Source organism: Camelus ferus, chromosome X (genome assembly GCF_009834535.1).
Source record: "Camelus ferus isolate YT-003-E chromosome X, BCGSAC_Cfer_1.0, whole genome shotgun sequence".
In the NCBI taxonomy this organism is placed as follows: domain Eukaryota; kingdom Metazoa; phylum Chordata; class Mammalia; order Artiodactyla; family Camelidae; genus Camelus; species Camelus ferus.
Genome location: NC_045732.1, coordinates 94,038,582 through 94,061,907, shown reverse-complemented (window position 1 = coordinate 94,061,907; position 23,326 = coordinate 94,038,582).

Here is a 23,326-nt window from a genome sequence, read left to right as displayed (position 1 = left end):
AACGTAGTAAGTATTTCTGAAGTGAGGTCTTGGATCTGTACTGTGGCAGGTCAGTGAGCAGAGCAGGAGTTCAGGTTTCTATAAGAAGGCCTGTCAGTGAGCACTGGTGCTGAGAGAGAGACAGAGACATCTTCACTATCTTCCAAAACATCTCTCCCCTCAGGAAGCAGAGTCGTGAAGTCCCTGAAGACCTTCTGGATGCTCCACTGAGACACTAGTACAGCTCTTCCTTCATTCTCTTTAGCTAACACTCAGCATGAATTTCACAAGAGGTTGCTGGTTACCTTTCTTAAAACATGTTTAGCTGGTTTTTTTCATGCTATTTCAAAAATTGAAGGTAGAAATTTTAAACTCTATGACAATCTAAAAAGGAATTTAAGGAAATCTTATGAATCTCTTGTGGAGGTTCCAGGCTTCCTCTTATAATGCAGGAAAGGGTTTAAAGCAATTGTTCTCTTTGGATAACCCAGAAAAATCCTCCATTCCTTGAATCTAGCCCCCATATCTGAGAGAATTCTGATTATAGTTTATATAACATTGGTGCCTAGGGGCCAATTCCCTTAGCAAAATCCCACCTTTTACACCTATAAATCTGTGTGTTAACATATGACTTTAATCAGAGACTGAAGATAACCCCTTGTTAGTAATTTGGCATATGAATCATTTAAAAAACAAAACACTTTTGTTCTGATGAAGAGAGGTGCTAGAATTCATCCTCATCATCTCCCCTGAATGTGTATTTTACATAAAATCACACAGATTTTCTTAACAAGTTTAATAGTGTGCTATTATAATATAATTGCAATATTATACCAGAAGCATTATCAATGCTAAGTACTCTCCAATTTAGAATGCATGAATAAATTCTCTAAAGCTCTTGAGAAGAGTATCCATTTCCCAGCTAAATAATATTTAAGTTCAAAAGATAAAAGAATATTTGTTCTTATATGAAATATGGTTCGTATGTGGGAGTAGAGTTTTGATAAGCATTTGTGAGCTCCCTGCTGGTAGATTTAAAAACCTCCTTGGTGATCTCATGACAACTATGGATACAATGCCCCCTTCCACCTAAGGGCCAAGACATGGTGTCTGCAGAATTATGTACCCATTAAGGTAACATTAGCTCTGTCATTTTCATCATGTGGCACCAAGGTCACCCTGGATCCTGACAGTCAACAGATGGGAAAAGAGAAAGAGTAGAGAAGGCATGTGAGCTTCTTAAGTTGGCCTGAATGTCACCCACACCCCTTCCACCAACATCTCATTGGCGAGGACTTGGCATAAGGCCCCACCTAGATGCAAAGAAAACTGAGAAATGGTAGTTCCTGTCTGCAGAGCCATTTCCCAGCCACAACTTAAGCATGATAGAAGGGCAGGACAGATATTTGGGGGTTAGCTAAGTGACTTTGTCACAGTTGTACTGTGGCAGTTACTAATTTGTCTCAACTCCAAATCCTCCAAACCCTGCTTTGCTTTTTAGTTTAGTTTTTTTCCCCAAAGCCTGCTTTGTGATGCTGGCAATAGGTCACTACAAACCACATTTCTGCTTTGTTGGCTGACTGTGTGTTAGGTTCTGCCAATAAGGAGCAGTAGAGGGAGACAGCAAAGCTGGAGAAGGAAGGGACTTGTTCCTACCTGTTTGCTTACTGTGGGTTTTCGTCTGCTTTTGGTTCTTGTGAGCATCACCCCAGCCTTCACCCTGGAATCAACAGCGCCTTCCTATAGCATCAGCTGAATCTGGTTGCAGTTTTCCGTTATTTGGAAGAATCAGCCTCATCATTCCCGCTCAGAGATGACACCAACGATCTGTGACCCCACTTCAGAAGCCTGAGTCCCAGCACCACAGGGACCTTCCTCTAAGCTCAGAGATCCCAACACCAGTTGACAAGTGCCCCCTTTTCAGAAGTCTGAGGTTTAGCTCCAGGGAACCCCTCTCCCAAGTTTTAGTAGTTACAACCTCTTCTCTTCCCCCGTCCCCAGGCTAGGGGTGATAGCTGCTTCCTGCAATTTTTACCTTTATGATACCATAGATCAGCACTGTCCAATAGAAATAAAATGTGAATCACATGCTAATTTTTAGTTTTCTCATAGCCACATTAAAAAATAAAAAGAAGCAATGAGATTAACTTGAATGGTATACTATGTATAACCCAATCTGACCTGCTTTCGTTTCAGCATATGATCACTATCAGTATTACTAGTGAGACAGTTTTATATGAAGTCTTTGAAATCATGTGTGTTTTACACTTACAGCACATTTCAATCTGGAGGATAAATTTCACCAGAAATATTTGATCTGTACTTAGATTTTGTAAAATTTACCATTGAAAATATAGACACCAACTCAAGTGTTCCAAACATACTTAAAAGTTTTCCAATAACTGAATTGAATACCAGTTTGTAACTTTTTATTTGGAAATAATTGTACATTCACACGAAGTTGCAAAAAAATACTACAGAGAAGTTCCATGTACCTACCACCCAGTTTCCCCCATTAGTGACATCTTCTGTAATTACAGTCATTGTCAAAAACAGAATATTGATTGGCACAATACAATTAATAGCCTCTCGACCTTAATCAGATTTCACCAGTTTTTATATGCGCTTATTTTTGAGTATGCCTTTGTGTTCACATGACATTTTATCACTTGTTTAGATTTATATAACCACTACCATCACAATCAAGAGACAGAACTGTTCTCTACAAAGGAATTTCCTCATGCTGCCTTTTTATTGTTACTTCTCCCCTTTTCACACCTAGCCCCTGGCAATCACTTAAATGTTCTCCATCTCTATAATTTTGTCACTTTGAGAATGTTATGCAAATGCCATCATATAGTATGTAATGTTTTGAAATTGGCTTTTTTCCCCCTTCTCAGTGTAATGCCCTTAAGAGACATCTAAGTTGTTGGATGTCTCAATAGTTGGTTCCTTTTTATTGCTGAGTAATATTCCATAGGATGGATCACCACAATGTGTTTGACCATTCACCCGTTGAAGGACATTCGGTTTGTTTTCAAGTTTCAAACTATATGAATAAAAGCTGTATGAGCATTTGAGTACAGCATTTTTGTGTAAGCATAAGTTTTCATTTCTCTGGGATAAATGCCCAGGAGTATGATTGCTGGGTCATATGATAACTCTGTGTTTAGTTGCCAGAATGATTTCCAGGGTGACTGTACCATGTTTCATTCTGACCACTAATGAATACAAGATCCAGTTCATTGGCATCCTCATCAACATTTGTTGTTATCAGGGCTTTTTAATTTTAGCCATTTGAATAGGTATGTAGTTGCATCTCATTGTGGTTCTTATTTGCATTTGCCTAACTAGTGATTTTATTCATCTTTTCATGCATTTTTTGCCATCTGTATATCATCTTCAGTGAAATGTCTGTTCAAATCTTTTCCCATTTAAAAATTGTGTGGTTGGTTTCTTACAGTTGAGTTTTAAGATTTCTGTATACATTCTGTGTACAAATCCTTTGTTAGAGATGTGATTTGCATATATATTCTCCCGGTCCATAGCTTGTCTTTTTATCTTCTTAACAGGGTCTTTTACAGAGCAAAAGTTTTTCATTTTAAGGAAGTTCAATTTATTGATTTTTTTCTTTTATGTATTGTACTTTTAGTGTCATGTCTAAGAATTCTTTACCTAACCTAGGTCATGAATATTTTCTCCTATGTTTCCTTCTAAAATTTTATAATTTTGCATTTCGATTTGTGATCCAATTTGAGTTCATTTTTATGTAAGGTATGAGGTTTACATCTAGACTTATTATTATTATATACTTATTATATACTTTTGCTTATGGATGCCCAATTTTCCCAGCACCATTTATTTAAAAAAAAAATGTTTCCATGGTCCCATAACTAGCCAGATTCAGTGGTTCACTGGATGGACTCATAAGACTCAACAGCAGGCTTTACTTCCAGCTAAGGTTTATTACAGCAGAGGATACAGACTAAAAATGGTAGGAAAAATATCTGCATTTGAGTAGAGTTCAGAGAGGTCAGGCATAGACTTCCCCAGCTGAAGTCACACAGGATGTGCTTCCTCTCTATCAGAGAACTACAGGTGTGGAATAACTTTGCCCAGGGAAAGTCTCAGGGTCTTTGGCTTTTATGTGTAGGGGAACAGCTCTGTCGTGGCAATCTGGTGACACAGACCAAATAGCCAAAGGCTTTATCTGGTCTTAACAGAACTCATTGTGATCCACTCAGAACATAAGAGGATGGGAGGCACTTTTTATTTTGTGGTCACCCTTTTTGGATTGTAGAACAGGGAGCACCAGTTGCTGATACATCTGGCTACTCTTCCTTTCATTTTCCATGTAAGTAATAATCTGAATCTAAAAAGGGCTCATTGTGTCTTTATGGCTGAATCTGTTAGGCCTTAGCCTTTCCTCACACTCCACTGAATTGCTCTTTCATTTTTACAAAAAATCAGTTGGGTATATTTATGTGAGTCAGTTCTTTTTAACAGTTTTATTGGAGTGTAATTGACATACAATCAACTACATATGTTTAAAGCATACAATTTTATAAATTTTGACATATGTATACACCTATAAAACCATCACCACAGTCAAGATAATGAACATACAGCAAAGTTCTCAAGTGCCCTTGGTAATCCCTCCTTCCCCTCTGTCTCCAGGCAATCACTGATCAGCTTTCTGTCACTTTTCGTTAGCTTGCAATTTTTAGAATTTATATATTTTGAATCATACATCTTTCTTCTGGCTTCCTTTGTTGAGCATAATTATTTTTAGATTCACCCATGTTGTTACATATATCGATAGTTCATTCCCTTTTCTTTTTTTCTGAGTAGTATTTCACTGTATGGGGATATATACAATTAATATTTATCCATACATCTGTTGATGAATGTTTTGGTTTCCAGTTTTTAGCTACTGCAAATAAAGCTTCTATGAACATTTGTTGGGGAGGGTATAGCTCAAGTGGCAGAGTGTATGCTTAGCATGTTTGAGGTCCTGGGTTCAATCCCCAGTACCTCCTCTAAAAATAAATAAATAAACCTAATTACCTACTCCCCACCTCCCCGAAAAAAAAGCTTCTATGAACATTTGTGTACAAGACTTTATGTGGATAATGCTTTCTTTTCTCTTTGGTAAATATCTATGAGAGGAATGGCTGAATCATTTTATAGGTGTATGTTTAACTTTTTAAAAAACTACCAAACTCTTTTCCAAAGTGGTACCATTTATATTACCTCCAGCAGTGTAAGAGAGTTCCAGTTTATTGACATCCTCAGCAACACTTGGTATGGCCATTCTTTTTAATTTTACCCATTCAAATGTGTCGTGTTATTTCATTGTGGTTTTAACTTGCATTTACCTAATGATCAGTGAGGTTGAACCTCTTTTCATGTGCTTACTTGCCATATGTATGTCTTTGGTGAAGTGTCTGTTCAAATCTTTCACCCATTTTATATTGATTGGCTTGTTTATTTTCTTATATTTGAGTTTTTAGAGTACTTTTTATATCTGGATGTAAGTTCTTTATCAGATACATGCTTTGCAGATATTTTCTCCCAGTCTGAATTGTCATTCTCATTGTCTTAACAGTATTTTTCAAAAAACAAAAGTTTTTAATTTTCATGAAGTCTAACTTATCAATTTGTTTTTTTGTTTTTATTTGAATTTTAAAATACTTTAATTTTTTAAAAATTAGTTTTATATTTATATATTTTTAAATTTTTTATTGATTTATAATCATTTTACAATGTTGTGTCAAATTCCAGTGTAGAGCACAATTTTTCACTCATACATGAACATATATATATCATTGAGACATTTTTTTCTCTTGATGGTTTATGCTTTTGATGTCATAGCTAAGAAATCATTGCCTACCTCAAGGTCATGAAGATTTTTCTCTTAAATTTTCTTTGAGAAATTTTGCAGTTTTAGTTTTTATATTTAATACTGTGATCCATTTTGAGTTAATTTTGTGTATGGTGGAAGGTATGAATTAGTTATTTTTGCATGTGAATATCTAATAGCTCCAGGACCATTTATTGAAAAGGTTATTCTTTTTTGCAATGAACTGTCATTACACCCTTGTAAAAATCAGTTGTCTATATTTGTGTGGGTGTATTTCTGGGCTCTTTATTCTGTTCAACTGATATATTTTTCTGTTTTGACATCAATCCCACACTGTTTGATTATAGTTTATAATATGTCTTAAAGTCAGGAAGTGTTAACCTTCCAAATGTGTTCTTTTCTCAAAGTTACTTTGACAATTCTAGGCCATTTGCATTTACATATGAATTTTAGAATCTGCTTGTCATGTTCTACAAAAATTTCTGGTGGGAATTTGAAAAAGATTATATTAAGTCTATAAATCGATTTGGGAAGAATTATCTCAATGATATTGAGCCCTCTGACCCATGAATAAGATATAAATCTCCATTTAGATTTTTCTTTAGTTTCTCCCAGTAATGCATAGTTTTCAGCATATAGATTTTGCACATCTTTTCTTACCCAAATGCTTTGGTCAGAAGCTCTAGTACAATGCTGAATATAAAGAATGAGAATAGACATCTGGATTTGTTACTGATCTTATGGGGAATGCACTCAGTCTTTTACCATTAAGTATGATGTTAGGTATAGGTTCTTCATAAATGCTCTTTATCGGGTTAATGAGGTTTCCTTCTGTTCTTAGTTCACTCAGATTCACTATCAGTAAGTTGAATTTTGTCAAATTATTTTTCTGTGTCTATTGTTAATTTGCTAATGTGATGGATTATATTGATTGCTTTTCTAATGTAAAACAACCTTGCATTCCTGACATAAACCATACTTGCACATGATGTATTAGGCTGTTTATATACTGCTGGATTTGATTTGCTAAATTTTTATTTTGAGTTTTTGCATCAGTCTTCATGAGGGATATTGGTCTGTAGTTTTATTTGTCTCATTTCAGTATCAGGTTAATGCTGTCTTCATGGAATGAGTAAGGAAGTATTCCCTCCTTTCAATTTTCTGGAAGAATTTGGGTACAGTTGATATTATCTCTATCTTAAGTTTTTGGTAGAAATCACCAGTGAAAACATCTGGGCCTGGAGTTTACTTTGTGAGAAGCCTTCTAACTGCAAATTCAATTTCTATAATAGGTTTAGAGGTATTCATTTATATATATATATATAAAATTGAATGAGCTTTGGTAGTTTGTGTCTTTTAAGTAATTAATCCATTTCATTTGAGTCCTCAACTTTGTTGACATAAATTTGTTCATAATATTCTCTTATCATCCTTTTAATATTCATAGTATCTGTAGTAATGTCTTCTCTCTCATTCCTGGCATTGGTAATTTGTGTATTCTCTCTTTCCTGATCCACAGAGCCAGAGTTTTATCAATTTTGCTTTTCTGAAAGAATCAGCTTTTGGGATCATTGAGTTTCCCTATTGATTTTTTTTTTCTATTTCATCTGATTGCTGCTGCTTCTTCCTTTGGGCTTAATTTGATCTGCTTTTCCTAGTTTCTTAAGATAGAAGCTGATGTCATTGATCTGAAATATTTTTATTCCCTTTTTTCCTTTCTTGTTTATTGAAGTACAGTTGACTTACAATATTATATTAGTTTCAGGTGTACAGCATAGTAATTCAATATTTTTATAGATTATACTCCATACAAAGTTATTATATCGTCTTTTCTTATGCATACACCGAGTGCTGAAAATTTTTCCCCACATTGTGCTTTAGGGCCATCTCACATATTTTGATATGTAGTGTTTTCATCTTAATTTAAAGATAAAACTTTCCTTTTGATTTTTTCTTTGACATGTGCTATTTATAAATGTGTTAGTTTCCAAATATTTGGGATTTTATAAATATCTTTCTGTTAATTGGAATCTAATTTAATTCCATTGGTGTCAGAATGCATACTTTTGTATGACTTGAATGTGCTTTTCACTTCATGTATTTTGAAGCTTCATTATTAAGTGCATAAACATTAGGATTGTTATATCCTCTTGATGAATTGACCCGTTTATTATTAACATCCCAGCTAATATTATTTGCTCTGAAATCTACTTGTCTGTTATTAATAAAGCCATCCATCTTTCCTGTATCCGGTGTTAGCATTAGTTAACTAGGTTTTTCAGTTTCCTGTGGCTGCCATAAAAAATTACCAAAAATCTTACTAGTGGCTGAAAACAATAGATACTTATTTTCCCACAGTTCTGGAGGTGAGAAGTCCAAAATCAGTGTATAGACAGGACCACATTCCTTCCAGAGACTCTAGAGGAAAATCTAGTCCTTGCCTCTTCCAGTTTCTGGTGTCCGTTAGTGTTCTTTGGCTGCAGCTACATCTCTTTCTCTGCACTGTCTTCATATTGTCTTCTTCTCTGTGTCTGTGTCTTATCTCCCTCTGTGTCTCTCTTATAAGGATACATGTTGATTGTATTTAAGGCCTTTCTGGATAAGCTCCTTCTCTCAAAATCCTTAAGTTAATCACCCCTTTTACCACATAAGGTAATAATATTCACAGGTTCTGAGAATTAGAACATGGACATACCTTTGGAGCCACCATTCAGCCTACTACATGTGGTATATCATCTTCCATCCTTTATTTTTAACTTATTTGTATATTTATATTTAAGGTGTGTTTACTATAAACAAAATACACTTGGGTCTTAAAGTTTTTATCCACTCAGACAGTCTTCCTTTTAATTGAGGTGTGTGGTAGACAATAATGGGACCTCCAAAGATGTCTACATCCTAATCCTTGGAACCTGTAAATATGTTACCTACAGGGCAAAGGGTACTTCACATTGCACACGTGATAAGTTTAAGGATTTCGATATGGGAAGATTATCCTGGATTATAAGGGTGAGCCCAATGTAATCGCAAAAGTCCATAAGTAGAAGGCAAGAGGGTCAGAATGAAAGAAGGAGATGTAATGACAGAGCAGAGGTTTGAGTGATGTGCTTTGAATGTTGAGGAAGGGGCCATGAACCAAGGAGTGCAGGCAGCCTCTAGAATCTGGAAAAGGCAAGGAAACAGATTCTCCCCTAGAGCCTTTGAAAGGAATGTAACCCTGCTGACACCTTGATTTGAGCTCAATGAGACCCATGTCAGAGTTCTAACCTATAGATCTGTAAGGTAATAAGTTTGTGTTGTTTTAAACCCTAACAAAGTGTTTTGACCATTTATTTTTAGTGTTATTATTGATATAATTAGGTTTTAGTCTTTCATCTTGCTGGATTTTTCTCTGTACCATCTATAGTTTTTTTCTCTTTTTCTGATTTATGTTAGATTAATTGAATATGTTTTCATTTTATTTTATCTCTTTTGTTGGGTTTTTAGCTACTATTCTTTGTTCTGCTATTTCAGTGGTTGTTTTAGGGCTTATAGTGTAGATCTTTAACTTATTACAATCTACCTTCAAGTGATTCTCTATCACCTAACAAATAATATAAAAACCTTATAATGGTACACCTCCATTTCCCCCCTCCTGACCTTCATACTGTGGTTTTCATATATTTTATTTATACATAAGTTATAAAGCCCACAACACATTTTTATTATTTTTGTTTAAAAATAGTCAATTATTTTTTAAAGAGATTTAAGAAATAAGAAAAATCTTATATATTTACTCATGAAGCTTCTATTTCTAATATTCTCTGTTACTTTGTGTAGATCCATATTTACGTTTGGTGTCATTTTCCTTCTGCTTAAAGGATATCCTTCAACATTTATTATAATTCATGTGGTGATGACTTTTTTTAACCTTTTGTATGTCTAAAATGTCTTTATTTCATATTTGTTTAAAATTTTTTAAAATTATAGTAAAATACACATAACATAAAATTTACCATCTAAACCATTTTATGTGTACAGTTCAGTGGAATTCAGTACATTCACATTGTTGTGCAGTCATCACCACCATCCATCTCAGAACTTTTTTCATCTTACAAAACTGAAACTCTGTCCTCATTAAACACCAACTCCCCATTCTTCCCTCCCTGCGGCCTCTGGCAACCAACATTCTACTTTCTATCTTCATAAATTTGATTCCTCTACTACCTCATATAAGTAGAAACATACAGTATTTTAATTTATATGAAATTCTCTCTGATCAAATAGCTCATGTAGTGTCTTTCTCTTGACTATATCCTGGTTAATATATTTATTCAGGCAATTTAATTATCAAGGCATCATGGTGATAGTACTTAGAATCCTAATGACACGGGTTCAGCTGTCACTTACTAGCATACAAATTACTTAATGTCTCTAATCCTCAGAATGTTTCCAGGTAAAAATGGAGAGAGTAATACCTACTTCCCCTAGTTTTTTTGAGGATATATTAGAACACCTGACACATTACAGGTGTTCAATAGATATTACTTCCTTTTATTCATTTTTTAATCATCATCCTCTAAGCATTTAGATCTATCCATCTCAGCAGTAGCCTCCCAAACTATTTCTTCCCCTGTCTCCCTGTCAATTGCTGTGGCCCTTTTTCTTGGGATTCTTTTTCAGCAAATGCTTATCTTAAAAAATAATCAAAGCTCATTGTTAATGAATTATGTTGGCTTTGTGTGTTGCCGAACAGAAAAGGTAACTGATATATTTTGGGTACCATGGCAGGGACAATAAAGGAGATATTAGTGGGGGAGGACAACTTTTGGTTGCCCCAGCCTAGCCCACAGAGTGACCTCTGCATGGAACCAAGCTAAAGGATGTCTAAATTGACTCCCTTGGTGCCATGAAAACCATTATCAGATCTAATATTTAAATATGGTCAACTTCTTTATCTGGGTCTAAATTATCCTCCTTATCAGTTAAATACCACCTACATTACTTATGCCACCTGTGATACTAGAAACTTTTGTGTCCTCAGTCAGGCACAAAGGTTTTTTTTTTTATCAATAGTTCTCAACTAGGGGCAGTGTTGTCTCCCAAAGGGCATCTGATAACATCTGGAGATATTTTTGGTTGTTTCAACTTGGGGGAGGGTGCTGCTGGCATCTAGTGGGTAGAGGCCAGGGATGCTACTAAATATGTCTACAATGCATAGTACAGCCCTCCACAACAAAGAATCACCTGGCCTAAAATGTCAGTAGTGCTGAGACTGAGAAGCTCTAGCCGAACCTGAGTTCAAAGAGAAGTATAAATCCACCATGCTGCCCCAGGATAGAATACCATGCTTTCCAGGGCTCGATACTGTTGATTTTGGGGTTTCACATACTATTGTTCCCTTTTTTGGGTGGAAAATTGAAAGTTGACTATGTCATGTAAATATTCTTACATGTTACTCAAAGCAGCAAAGTTTTTAAAGGTTCCTATTTTGTTTTCTGATAATTTGATAAATCAATGATTTCATAGAAAATATTTTTACATTGGTAGTTTTTAAACTGCATTTTGCAGAATGTGGTGTTTTGTGGGTCTCCTTAGAGAATGGATGAAAGAACTGAGAAGTAGAAGCTTTGGGCCTCACTCTAGTCAGAGCTGCTGTTTTATGTTTTACGTGTGGCTATTCTCTGTGAAATTTGTTTGCAAAATGAATTCAACTCCTTATAAGAAAAAAAAGTTTGAATAACACTTTATACAATAGGTAAATGTATTAGTCAGGGTACTCCAGAGAAACAGAACCAATAGGAGAGATAGACAGATAGGGGTGTGTGTGTGTGTGTGTGTGTGTAATATAATCTAATGAGGAATTGGTTCACATGATTATGGAAGTGAGAAGTCCCAAGATCTGTCATCAGCAAACTGGAGACCCAGGAAAGCCAGTGGTATGATTCCAACCCAAGTCCGAAGGCCTGAGAACCAGGGAGGCCAGTGGTGTAAATCTCAGTCCAAGGGCAGGAGATCAATGTTCCAGCTCAGTCAGGCAGACAAGAAACCAAAGGGGTGAATTCTTCCTTCTGCCTTGTGTTCTATTCAGGCCCTCAGTGGACTGAATGATGCTTACCACGTTGGAGAGGGCAGTCTGCTTCACTGAGACCACCAATTCAAATGGCAATCTCATCTGGAAACACCCTCAAGACGGGCCCAGAAATGATGTTTAATCTGGGCACCCCTTAGCCCAGTCAAGTTGACACATAAAATTAACCATCACAGTAAGTTATTGAAAATTTGAATACAAATTTAACTTTTTATTTTCCAATGTACTTGGAACATATAGGAAAATCTTTTGAAAGAATATTCCTGCATTTGTGAGACCCACAGGTATGTCAAGATTTGGGGAAATGTTCTTCAAATGTTCCCTCATCTTTGGAGTTGATTTTAGAATCCGAGGATTTCCAGGCCATGCTTGAAAACTCTGATTCTGCAGCTTCTTAAAGAAGTATATTTATACGACTGAAAGGGAACTTTCCAGAGAAGATGGATCTCACCTTCTGCCCCCAGGGATGGTAGTGCTGGGGCAGAGGTGTGGCTTGTCTAGAGACAGTTGTGCCATTTCTCTCACTGTTCTATGTCTTAGCAACAAGACGGAAGTTCTGCGCGGCCTCAGAATCCCTTGGAACTGCTTGAAGGCAGGAACTGTATTACTTTCTATTCGGGAGCTCCTTCAGCTTTCTCTCACAGTTCTCTAAACAGCTCATGTCGAAATGAGGAAATAAATGGTACGTGGGCAGATATCTTTTCCTTCCTACCATCTCTTGCCCTTTACTTTTTGAGCTCACTGGGCCCAGCTCCAGACAGATCAAGTTTGTTTTGGTGCCTTGTGCCTACCAGGTGTTCCTTCCTCTTGAGCGCCCAGTGTGTCCCCTACCCAAGATCATTTCACTCTCAAATATGTCTGTTCTTCCCAGGTAGCATCCCATACTCCCTGTGAGCTCCCTCATTGTGTCCTTTATCTTGCTCTCCTTCACAATTCCACAGCGTTACGGGCAGGCCACCTAGCGGATAAGGACTCCAGAGAAGAGAGCCTTCAAACTCTGGCCTCAGCCTGCAGCCAGGGCAGAGGCAGCACTTTCCTCCACCTCTCATTCCCTCTAAGCACTGAGCCCACCCATGTTGGACAGTAATTACCCACCTCCCAAGCCCCCTTTCCCTTCTTTAAGGACAGTTTTGTGTGACCCCAGGGTTGTTTGGTTTATAAGGGCAGGTAAGCCACAGAAGCAGACCCCTTCTTGGATTGCTGAATCTCCCACTGCTCATAGTTGAAAGCTACTGTCCTCCAAGTTGATATATTGAGAAAAGTATAAGCTTCTGCCAGAACAACCATTTCCCTCCCTGTGTGGGTTTTCCTGTCCTGCCTTGGTTCACAGGACATGAAGGAAACAAAGTATTTTGTTTCAGTTAGGGAGACTCAGTATTAAGGATCTTCTCATTCCTTCATTTGTTAAACAAATCATCATCATGTGCCCACGATACACAAACAGATTATGGTAACAGTGACTTCCTTAGTATATTGATTTGTTTTCTGTTTATCCCATCAGCAGAATTCTTCAGGGAAACTTGAAGAATTGTAAATGGCTGAGCACCAAAAGCAAAACAACACTCAAACATATTTAAAATTAGGCAGCTTTCAAATGCCATTGACAAATGTTTCCAGGTTTCATTGAAAAGTAAAAACAACTTGAGTACCAGGTGTGAACATAAAGTGATAGGATTATTATCTTCTAAAAATAAGCCTGAGAGGACGTACCAATCCAAAGACATAACCTCCCAGTGAGTGTAGCCATCTTGAGAGTCTGAGCCCCTTTTCTATTGATGTGGCCACAACTACTTGTCTTTTGGGACTGAAATTAGATGTCACCTCCTCCTTCAGGAAGCCAGCCCTCTCTCTCAAATCTGGATTTGATGCCCTTTCCCTGAGGATCCTGTGCTTACATCTGTCAGAGCATTTGTCACACTGGATTGTCTGTCCCCCTTAACCTGGCTGAGTGCTCCCTGAAGTTAGGGAAGATGTCTTCTTTGACTTTGTATCTGTGGGGCCAAGCAGTTGCTCAGTAAATGTTTGTTAATTAAAAAATATCTCTAAAGCAAATCAAAACTACAATGAGGTATCACCTCATGCTGGTCAGAATGGCTATCATTAAAAAGTCTACAAATCATAAACGCTGGAGAGGATATGGAGAAAAAGGAACCTCCTACACTGTTGGTGGGAATGTTGGTGCAGCCACTATGGAGGACATTATGGAGATTCCTTAAAAAACTAAAAATAAAGTTACCATGTGATCCAGCAATCCCACTCCTAGGCATATATCCAGAGAAAACTCTAATTCAAAAAAATTCACTCACCTCAATGTTCAAAGCAGCACTGTTTACAATAGCCAAGACATAGAAGCAACCTAAATGTCCATTGACAGATGAATGGATAAAGATGTGGTGTGTATACACACACACACACACACACACACACACACTGGAATACTACTCAGCCATAAAAAAGAATGAAATAATGCCATTTGCAGCGACATGGATGGAACTAGAGATTATCATACTAAGTGAAGTAAATCAGAGAAAGACAAATATCATATGGTATCACTTACACGTGGAATCTGAAAAAAATGACACAAATTAGCTTATTTATTAAACAGAAATAGACTCACAGACATAGAAAACAAACTTACAGTTACCCAAGGGGAAAGGGGATAGGGATAAATTTGGAGTTTGGGATTAGCATATGCATACTACTATATATAAAATAGATAACCAACAAGGACCTACTGTATAGCTGTATAGCACAGGGAACTATACTCAATCTTCTAATAACCTATAATGGCAAAGAATCTGAAAAAGAATATATATATGACTGAATCACTTTGCTGTATACCTGAAACTAACACAAACGTTATAAATCAACTGTACTTCAATTAAAAAAAAAAGAAAAATGTCTCTGCGTCATATTTTTGGACCATTGTCAGCAAGAGCAAATGTTTCTTCTTTTAATGGAGAATGTGATTTTTGGCAAACAACTGTTATTCAGAAACATGTCGGGCAAATAAAAGTATTCATCAAGCTGAATAACACTGTCTTTATTTAAAAATGAGCTGTGATCACAATGTATTGACTACTTTTCTTCCATGATTCATAAAATGGCTCTGAAAACAGTTCCAAAGAAGGATTTGCAAAAGGTTTTGAGCAATAGAAGCTTCCCAGGACAGTACCTTTAAAAGACTATGTTCATTTATGTGTTTAAGGTACAATACGTGTTTAGAGAAAAATCAAACAAATATTTGTCTTGAAAATGATTGAACACCTACTCTAGGGAGCAGAGCATGATGTTTAGAGGTTAAGAGCATTACTCTGGAGCTGAACTGTTTGGGTTCAAATCCTGCCTTTGCAACTAAGTAACCTGTAGAGTCTTGTTGGACAAGTTACTCCATCTTTTCTTTCCTTGTTTGTAAAATGGGCATGGTATACCTCCCACACAGGGTCATTGTGAAGATTAGTTGAATTAATCACATAAAGTGCTTAGAATACAGGGCCTGGTGCATAGTAAGTGTTCAATAAAAGTTGTTATTATCATCATTATCTTCATCATCATAACAGTGTTTGAGGCACTGTGTTAGAAAACTCTAAAGATAATACTGAAAAAAAAGGCATATCCCTGCTTTCAGAAAGTTCACAGTCTAATGGGAAACATAGACATGTATAATACAACTGGATGTGTGCTCTTGGAAGTGCCAGCTGTCATGATAGGAGGAAACCTGACGTGGGAAGGGTCTAGTGGCAAGAGCATCTCAGTACAGTTCTGTAAGCACCAAATGCCCTCCACTCCATTCAGAACATTGTGTCCTGAGAATTAAGAGTGTCAGATCGACCAGATGCTTGTTATTCATGGTAGTGATGAGAACAGAAGGACCTGAGAGTAGAGATCACACTTTTTGACTAAAATACTTCCATTTTTTTTTAAACGTAGGCCTGGTATGCAGTGTCAATGCCTGTGAAAGTATTCAGTGAATAGAAACCAGTTTGGACAGAGAATTCACAGACTATCATCAATATGTCTCTCTTTAAAAAAAATTGGTTCCAGTTTCAAAAACTCAGATACAATGTTGCTATGATCCTGAAAGAATTGAATAATCTGGAAGGATTTGCCATTTTAGCAAGATAATTTAGAAGTTTACTATGGATTAAAGTTGCATCAGAATTGAGGAAAAATAAGATTAAATAATGATATAATTTCCACTTGGGGAGCACATTGTTTCATGACTATCATTTCTTTTACTGTGCAGGAGATAGTTTTTTCAATTAAAATATTGGTAGCCTTTTTTAACCCAGAGTTTCCCTCTCTCAGAAATAGTCATGAAGATGACAGTTTATTTTGCAATCAGTTATTTTGCATGATTCACGAAGAAACACTTTAAAAATAACTTTGTAATAAAGACAGAAAACTGTTTCTTCACGAGTGTGATTCATCGTAATTATTTTTGAACATTTGGTAAATCCTGTTTCTGGGAACCTTGAAGAAGTACTTTAAAACCTTTTCAGAGATGGCTTAAAGGCCTTCCTTTATGAATTCTGCAAAAGCTTCACTTTGTGAAGAAAATGGGCTTGAGGTAATAAGCATAGTATGAAACAATGTGGTTATATGTGTTTCTACCCTCTACTCATCTTTTCAGTTTCTCTTCCAAGAAGTTCAAAGAAGTCAAGGGATTATTTGGGGGAATTAAAGTAATTACAAAGAGGAAACAGCATGGGCCTGCAAGCTTTCCAACATGGCATGTTCTGTGCTCCTGGGCCGAAGAGGCAAGCAGGGGTAAGGTATGGATTGAAAGGTTTCTCTTTCACAAGAGCAAAAGTTGAGGTTAGCATGCCAGTTCTTCAGAAGTGACCTGTGATGGAGCCACAGACATGTTTTCTTAAGAAAGGGAGAGAGAATATGGCACTGCTAACTGGAGCCGTGTGCTGTACTTGGCATTCATTCCAGGTTTGCTTAGTTGAACTGAATTCTCTGCTTAAAGTTTGTAATTTCTATTTGGGGAATGGGCAAGATCCCATTCTGAGTTGTACAGAACGAGCACACAGCTGTCATCTTCATTTTCCCCTAAAGGCTATTAACAGTTTGTCCTAAAATGAAAATTTTTGTTCTGCTACATGAATCGTGAATAGAGCAGCCATAAAGTACATCAGTGTTGGGAAGGAAATGTGCATTCTGAGCATGTGTATGATTAATGCCCTTTCTGGACACTAATAATGATGCTTAGAGTTTCCAACCTCACCTGGAACTTCTTAAGAGCTCTGAAAGAGAATTGTTCACCATCTCCAGCTACTACCATCCCTTTCACACTTCTTAACATCAGAAAAAAAAACTCCAAGGTAAACATTGAGGGCAATTTGAATTACGTTGTTCTTTCACAAGCTCTCAGGGCATCCTGACCCCCTACCTTGAGAGCCCCTTGCCTCCCTACCCCTTGGGTCCCTAGACCCAGGCACCGTTGGTCATGATGCTGCCTCAGGGCTGCCCAAGTCCTTTCTTTCTTTCTTTTTTTTACATTTTTAAAAATTGAGTTATAATCAGTTTACAATGTTGTGTCAATTTCCAGTGTAGAGCACAATTTTTCAGTTATACATGAATATATATATATTCATTGTCACATTCTTTTTCGCTGTGAGCTACCACAAGATCTTGTATATATTTCCCTGTGCTATACAGTATAATCTTGTTTATCTATTCTACATATGCCTGTCAGTATCTACAAATTTCGAACTCCCAGTCTGTCCCTTCCCATCCCCCTCCCCCTGGCAACCACAAGTTTGTATTCTATGTCTATGAGTCTATTTCTGTTTTGTATTTATGCTTTGTTTGTTTTTTGTTATTTTTAGATTCCACATATGAGCGATCTCATATGGTATTTTTCTTTCTCTTTCTGGCTTACTTCACTTAGAATGACATTCTCTGGGGACATCCATGTTGCTGCAAATGGCGTTATGTTGTCGGTTTTTATGGCTGAATAGTATTCCATTGTATAAATATACCACCACTTCTTTATCCAGTCATCTGTTGATGGACTTTCAGGCTGTTTCCATGTCTTGGATATTGTAAATAGTGCTGCTATGAACATTGGGGTGCAGGTGTCTTTTTGAAGTAGGGTTCCTTCTGGATATATGCCCAGGAGTGGGATTCCTGGGTCATATGTTAAGTCTATTCCTAGTCTTTTAAGGAATCTCCATACTGTTTTCCACAGTGGCTGCACCAACCTGCATTCCCACCAGCAGTGTAGGAGGGTTCCCCTTTCTCCACAGCCTCTCCAGCATTTGTCATTTGTGGACCTTTGAATGATGGCCGTTCTGACTGGTGTGAGGTGATACCTCATTGTAGTTTTGATTTGCATTTCTCTGATGATTAGTGATACTGAGCATTTTTTCATGTGCCTATTGATCATTTGTATTTCTTCTTTGGAAAATTGCTTGTTTAGGTCTTCTGCCCATTTTTGGATTGGGTATTTTTTTCTCATTAAGTCGTATGAGCCACTTATATATTCTGGAGATCACGCCTTTGTCGGTTTCATCTTTTGCAAAAATGTTCTCCCATTCCATAGGTTGTCGTTTTGTTTTACTTATGGTTTCCTTTGCTGTGCAGAAGCTTCTAAGTTTAATTAGGTCCCATTTGTTTATCTTGCTTTTATTTCTATTGCTTGAGTAGACTGTCCTAGGAGAACATTTTTCAGATGTATGTCAGATAATGGTTTGCCTGTTTTCTTCTAGGAGGTTTATTATATCTTGTCTTATGTTTAAGTCTTTGATCCACTTTGAGTTTACTTTTGTGTATGGTGTAAGGGAATGTTCTAGCTTCATTGATTTACATGCTGCTGTCCAGTTTTCCCAACACCATTTGCTGAAGAGACTATCTTTATTCCATTGTATATTCTTGCCTCCTTTGTCGAAGATGAGTTGACCAAAAGTTTGTGGGTTCATTTCTGGGCTCTCTATTCTGTTTCACTGGTCCATATGTCTGTTTTTGTACCAATACTATGCTGTCTTGATGACTGTAGCTCTATAGTATTGTCTGAAATCTGGGAGAGTTATTCCTCCAGCCTCTTTCTTTTTCTTCGGTAATGCTTTGGCAACTCTAGGTCTTTTGTGGTTCCATATAAATTTTATTATGATTTGTTCTAGTTCTGTGAAATATGTCCTGGGTAATTTGCTAGGGATTGCATTAAATCTGTAGATTGCCTTGGGCAGTATGACCATTTTAACAGTATTGATTCTTCCAATCCAGGAAGGAGCATGGGATATCTTTCCATTTTCTAAAGTCTTCTTTAATTTCCTTCATCAATGGTTTATAGTTTTCCATGTATAAGTCTTTCACCTCCTTGGTTAGATTTATTCCTGGGTATTTTATTACTTTGGGTGCTATTTTAAAAGGGATTGCTTCTTTACTTTCTTTTTCTGTTGATTCATCATTAGTGTAAAGAAATGCAACTGATTTTTGAACGTTAATCTTGTAACCTGCTACCTTGCTGAATTCTTCGATTAGTTCTAGTAGTTTTTGTGTGGACCTCTTAGGGTTTTCTATATATAGTAACATGTCGTCTGCATATAGTGACACTTTTATCTCTTCTTTTCCAGTTTGGATCCCTTTTATTTCTGTCTCTTGCCTGATTGCTGTGGCTAAGACTTCCAAGACTATGTTGAATAGGAGTGGTGATAGTGGGCATCCTTGTCTTGTCCCAGATTTTAGTGGGAAGCTTTTGAGTTTTTCACCATTGAGTACTATGCTGGCTGTAGGTTTGTTGCCCAAGTCCTTTCTGCATTGAAATTCCCCCTCTGCAGGCTGTGCTCCCACTTCCCAATCACTTTCCCTCCTTTATGGTCCCTCAACCTTAAAACATCCAGGAGTAGTGATTTGTTCCCTCAGTGACCTAATTTGATCTTTTGCAGAGCAAGAGCAGAAGTTTCTCTAGGGAGTTCATGAATCCTACTCAATATTATAAAATGTTATGCATTTGAAGTGGGGAGTGTCCACAGATTTCTTCAAATTCTTAAAGAGGTCAGTATCCCCACAAAGATTAAGAAGTATTGTGCTATGGTTGATAGAGCTTCCATTTGAAGATTATTTATATTTTAACCGAGATCGCCTAGAAATAATCCCTTTACCTAAAGAAAGGATTATGCAGTAAAGGAAAAGCCGGCTCCATGATGAGAAATATATTATTTGGGAGACATTTTTTGTGATACCTCACCACATTATATGGGTAACTACTTACTTTTCTTGCTTTGTTTTGTAATGGTAACAGAGGGTGTTATGCCTTCTGTTTCACCCTGTGGTTATGGCCTTAATGAATACTAAGATATAATGCACTTTAAAGTGTTAACACAAATGCCAAAATGAGGTGGGGCAGCATTAAGTCCACCTCAGTTTGGCAAACATTTATTGAGTACCTATTATATGTAAAGCACAGAGCTAGGTGATATAGGATAGAAAGATAAATAAAATCCTATAAGTTATGAACCTTCTAGAACCTGACAATTCCTGTGGGAGGGGGAATAAACAGACACACACACAAACACACGTACATGATATTAATTTAAGACAAATTATGAGATTGCTACTGTATAATATAGGAGAAGAAGCCATTAGTGCTAACCAAAGAGCATCTAGGAAGCCTTAACTAAAAGCAGAAACAAGGCTATCAACCATCAAACCCCTGGGCCCTTCCCCATCTCTCTCCTTTTCTGAACAACTACCCCCTTATCCTTTTTTCCTTAGATTCAGAGATTAGGCCCACTTAACTTTAAAAATTTTCTCTTTTTTCTTTATTAGGAAATATTTCAGACCTTAAAAAAAGGCATATAAAACATTACAATAAATATCCATGTGTTCACCACCCAGCTTAAGAAATAAGCATTGCAGATATAGTTGAAGCCCCTATGTACCCACACCCTAGAGTTCTCTTTTATTAACACCTCCTGCTTGTGACTAGCAGCTTTCAAAGGTGACCCTCAATGAGCCCCATCTTCTCGAATTCACGCCCTCCCCTTGAGTGTGGGCTGGACTAAGTGGATTCTAATGTATAGACTACGACAAAGGTGATGGGATGTCACTTCTGTGATTAGGTTACAAAAGATGGTGACTTCCATCCTGCTGCCACTCTCTCTTGCCCTCTTACTTGCTCTGACGAAGCCTGCTGCCATGTTGTGTGATGCTCTATGGGGAGACCAATGTGACAGAGACTCAAGGAGGCCTGCAGCCAACAGCTTATGACGAACTGAATCCTTTGTCCAACAGCCTGCAAAAAAACGGAATCCTGTCAAGAACCGTGTGAGTGAATGTGGAAGCAGATCCTTCCTAATAGAGCTTTCAGATGAGGCTGCATCCCTGGCCAACACCTTGAATGCAGTCTTATGAGGGGCCCTGAAGCAGAAGACCCAGCTAAGCCATGCCTGGATTTCTGAAAATATATGTTACAGCATCTAAGTTTGGGGGTAATTTGTAACACCACATGATAACTAATACACCTTCCCAGAGGTAACCACTTTCCTCAATGTGCTATTTTTCCCATACATGTCTCTCTCTCTCTCTCTATATATATATATATACATATATAGAGGTACATATATACATACATACATATACTACATTTATGTGTATTATCCCCATATATGGCTCCACACTATAAAATATAGTAACTGTATGACATTACATGTTCTTAAGATCTATATAAATGATATTATAATATTTGTATCCTCTGGAATTAGCTTTTCCCTTATTCATTTTTCTACTGCCACCACTCAGTCTTTGCCTCTCTAGGTCTTTGTGTCCCAGCCACTGTGAATTTTAGTCTCCACCCCAGCCCAATCCTTTCTGTCCTGTTCAGATTACCTGTGGTAGTCCCAAACTGCTGAGTTAAGCCTGGTCCTACCTTAGGTGAAGCCCAGCATCTTCCCATATTGTCTTCTAAACGAAAATCTAGGCCTAAGCTCTTCAACATTATATGGGCCTCTAGGCAAACCCAGATCATCCCTTGGGTTTCCTTTGATAATGGTGCTTTCTAGAGCAGCATGCATCTAAAAATTTAATGTACATAGGAATTGCCTGGGAACCTTGTGAAAATGTGATTGTGCAAGTCAAGGGCGGCTGGAGATTCTGCAAATCTACAGAGCTTTCAGGTGTCATTGATGCTGTTGATATATGGACCACATATTTAGTAAGAAGATTCCAGAGGCTTGATGTCCATCTCTATCTTTACAAAAATCACTTTAACTTGACATTTTAATTTATAATAGATACCAATAAAGGGATTCAAAATAAGCTTACCCAAAAATAGAAAGTGAAGGCTTTCAAAGAAGGTAAGGTGGGCCAAAATAAAATCAAACAACATAAGGAAAGACTGCACTTGGTGTTATTTACCTAAAAAGAAATCTGTTTATACTCTAGCTATTTATCTAAAACAACCTTTTATTTTTAACTTGAACAAACACTGGCAAATATATATGTAGAAGGTAGGATAAAAGTCTTATATCAATGGATACCACTTTTGAGGGATGAACTTTCAATATCGGTGTTGATAAATTCCCCTGGGCTTCTAAAGAACAACAGCAGCAACAAAAAACCATAAAAGACTAAAGAACAGATTCTTTCTTTTTTCTCCATCCTTTTGTATTTCTCCCAACTACAGGATAAGATATGAGAAAATGAACAATTACACAACATTAGCCAGTACCAGTGACTTTCTGAATCTAAGAAAATAGTCTTTTGTATGTATATATCATACCTTAATATGGAGAGAATGGTACATTTTCTTCTCGTACCTTGGAGCATTGTGTATCTGATGGCTTCAACCACATGCTGACCGCACCAGTCTTGTCTCTGCTGTTTGGCACCACAAATGCCAGGCCCACCCCGCCTTTGCTCCTTCATGCCTTCTCTCTTTTCTTTCTTTTTGGAGAGGCCATTCTGGGGTTTAGATAAAGCTTTCTACTTAATAAGACTTTGCACAATTTCTACTTCTGACCAAGTAACAGGGGCTGGATTTACCATCTCACTTGAAACAACTGGAAAAATAAAAACAGGACAAAATATATAAACTCTATCTGACTTGGTTCTCTGAACTATCAGATCAGTGTCCTCAACCCAGAGTCTGCCCCACAACCAGCAAGTATTTCCGGCATGGCATTGTGCATTGCCTTTTGGGAGACATTCCTGGGGGCAGAGAAGCAAGTGCTGCCATCTCTGGCAACAAGGGGCTCACCAGCTATTCAGGAGAGAAGGCTGCACATGAAGCATCTCTGTGACTCAGGTGTGTTTACCTGTAACATAATGAGTGACTCACTCAACTGTGCAGGCAAGAGATTCAGGAGGGGTCACAGTACACAGGCTTTTCTTAGGAAGGGCTTCTGAGAGGAGGGAGAACTTGAGTTTCAAAAGATGACAGCATCCCCTGACTGGGTGGGGCGGTA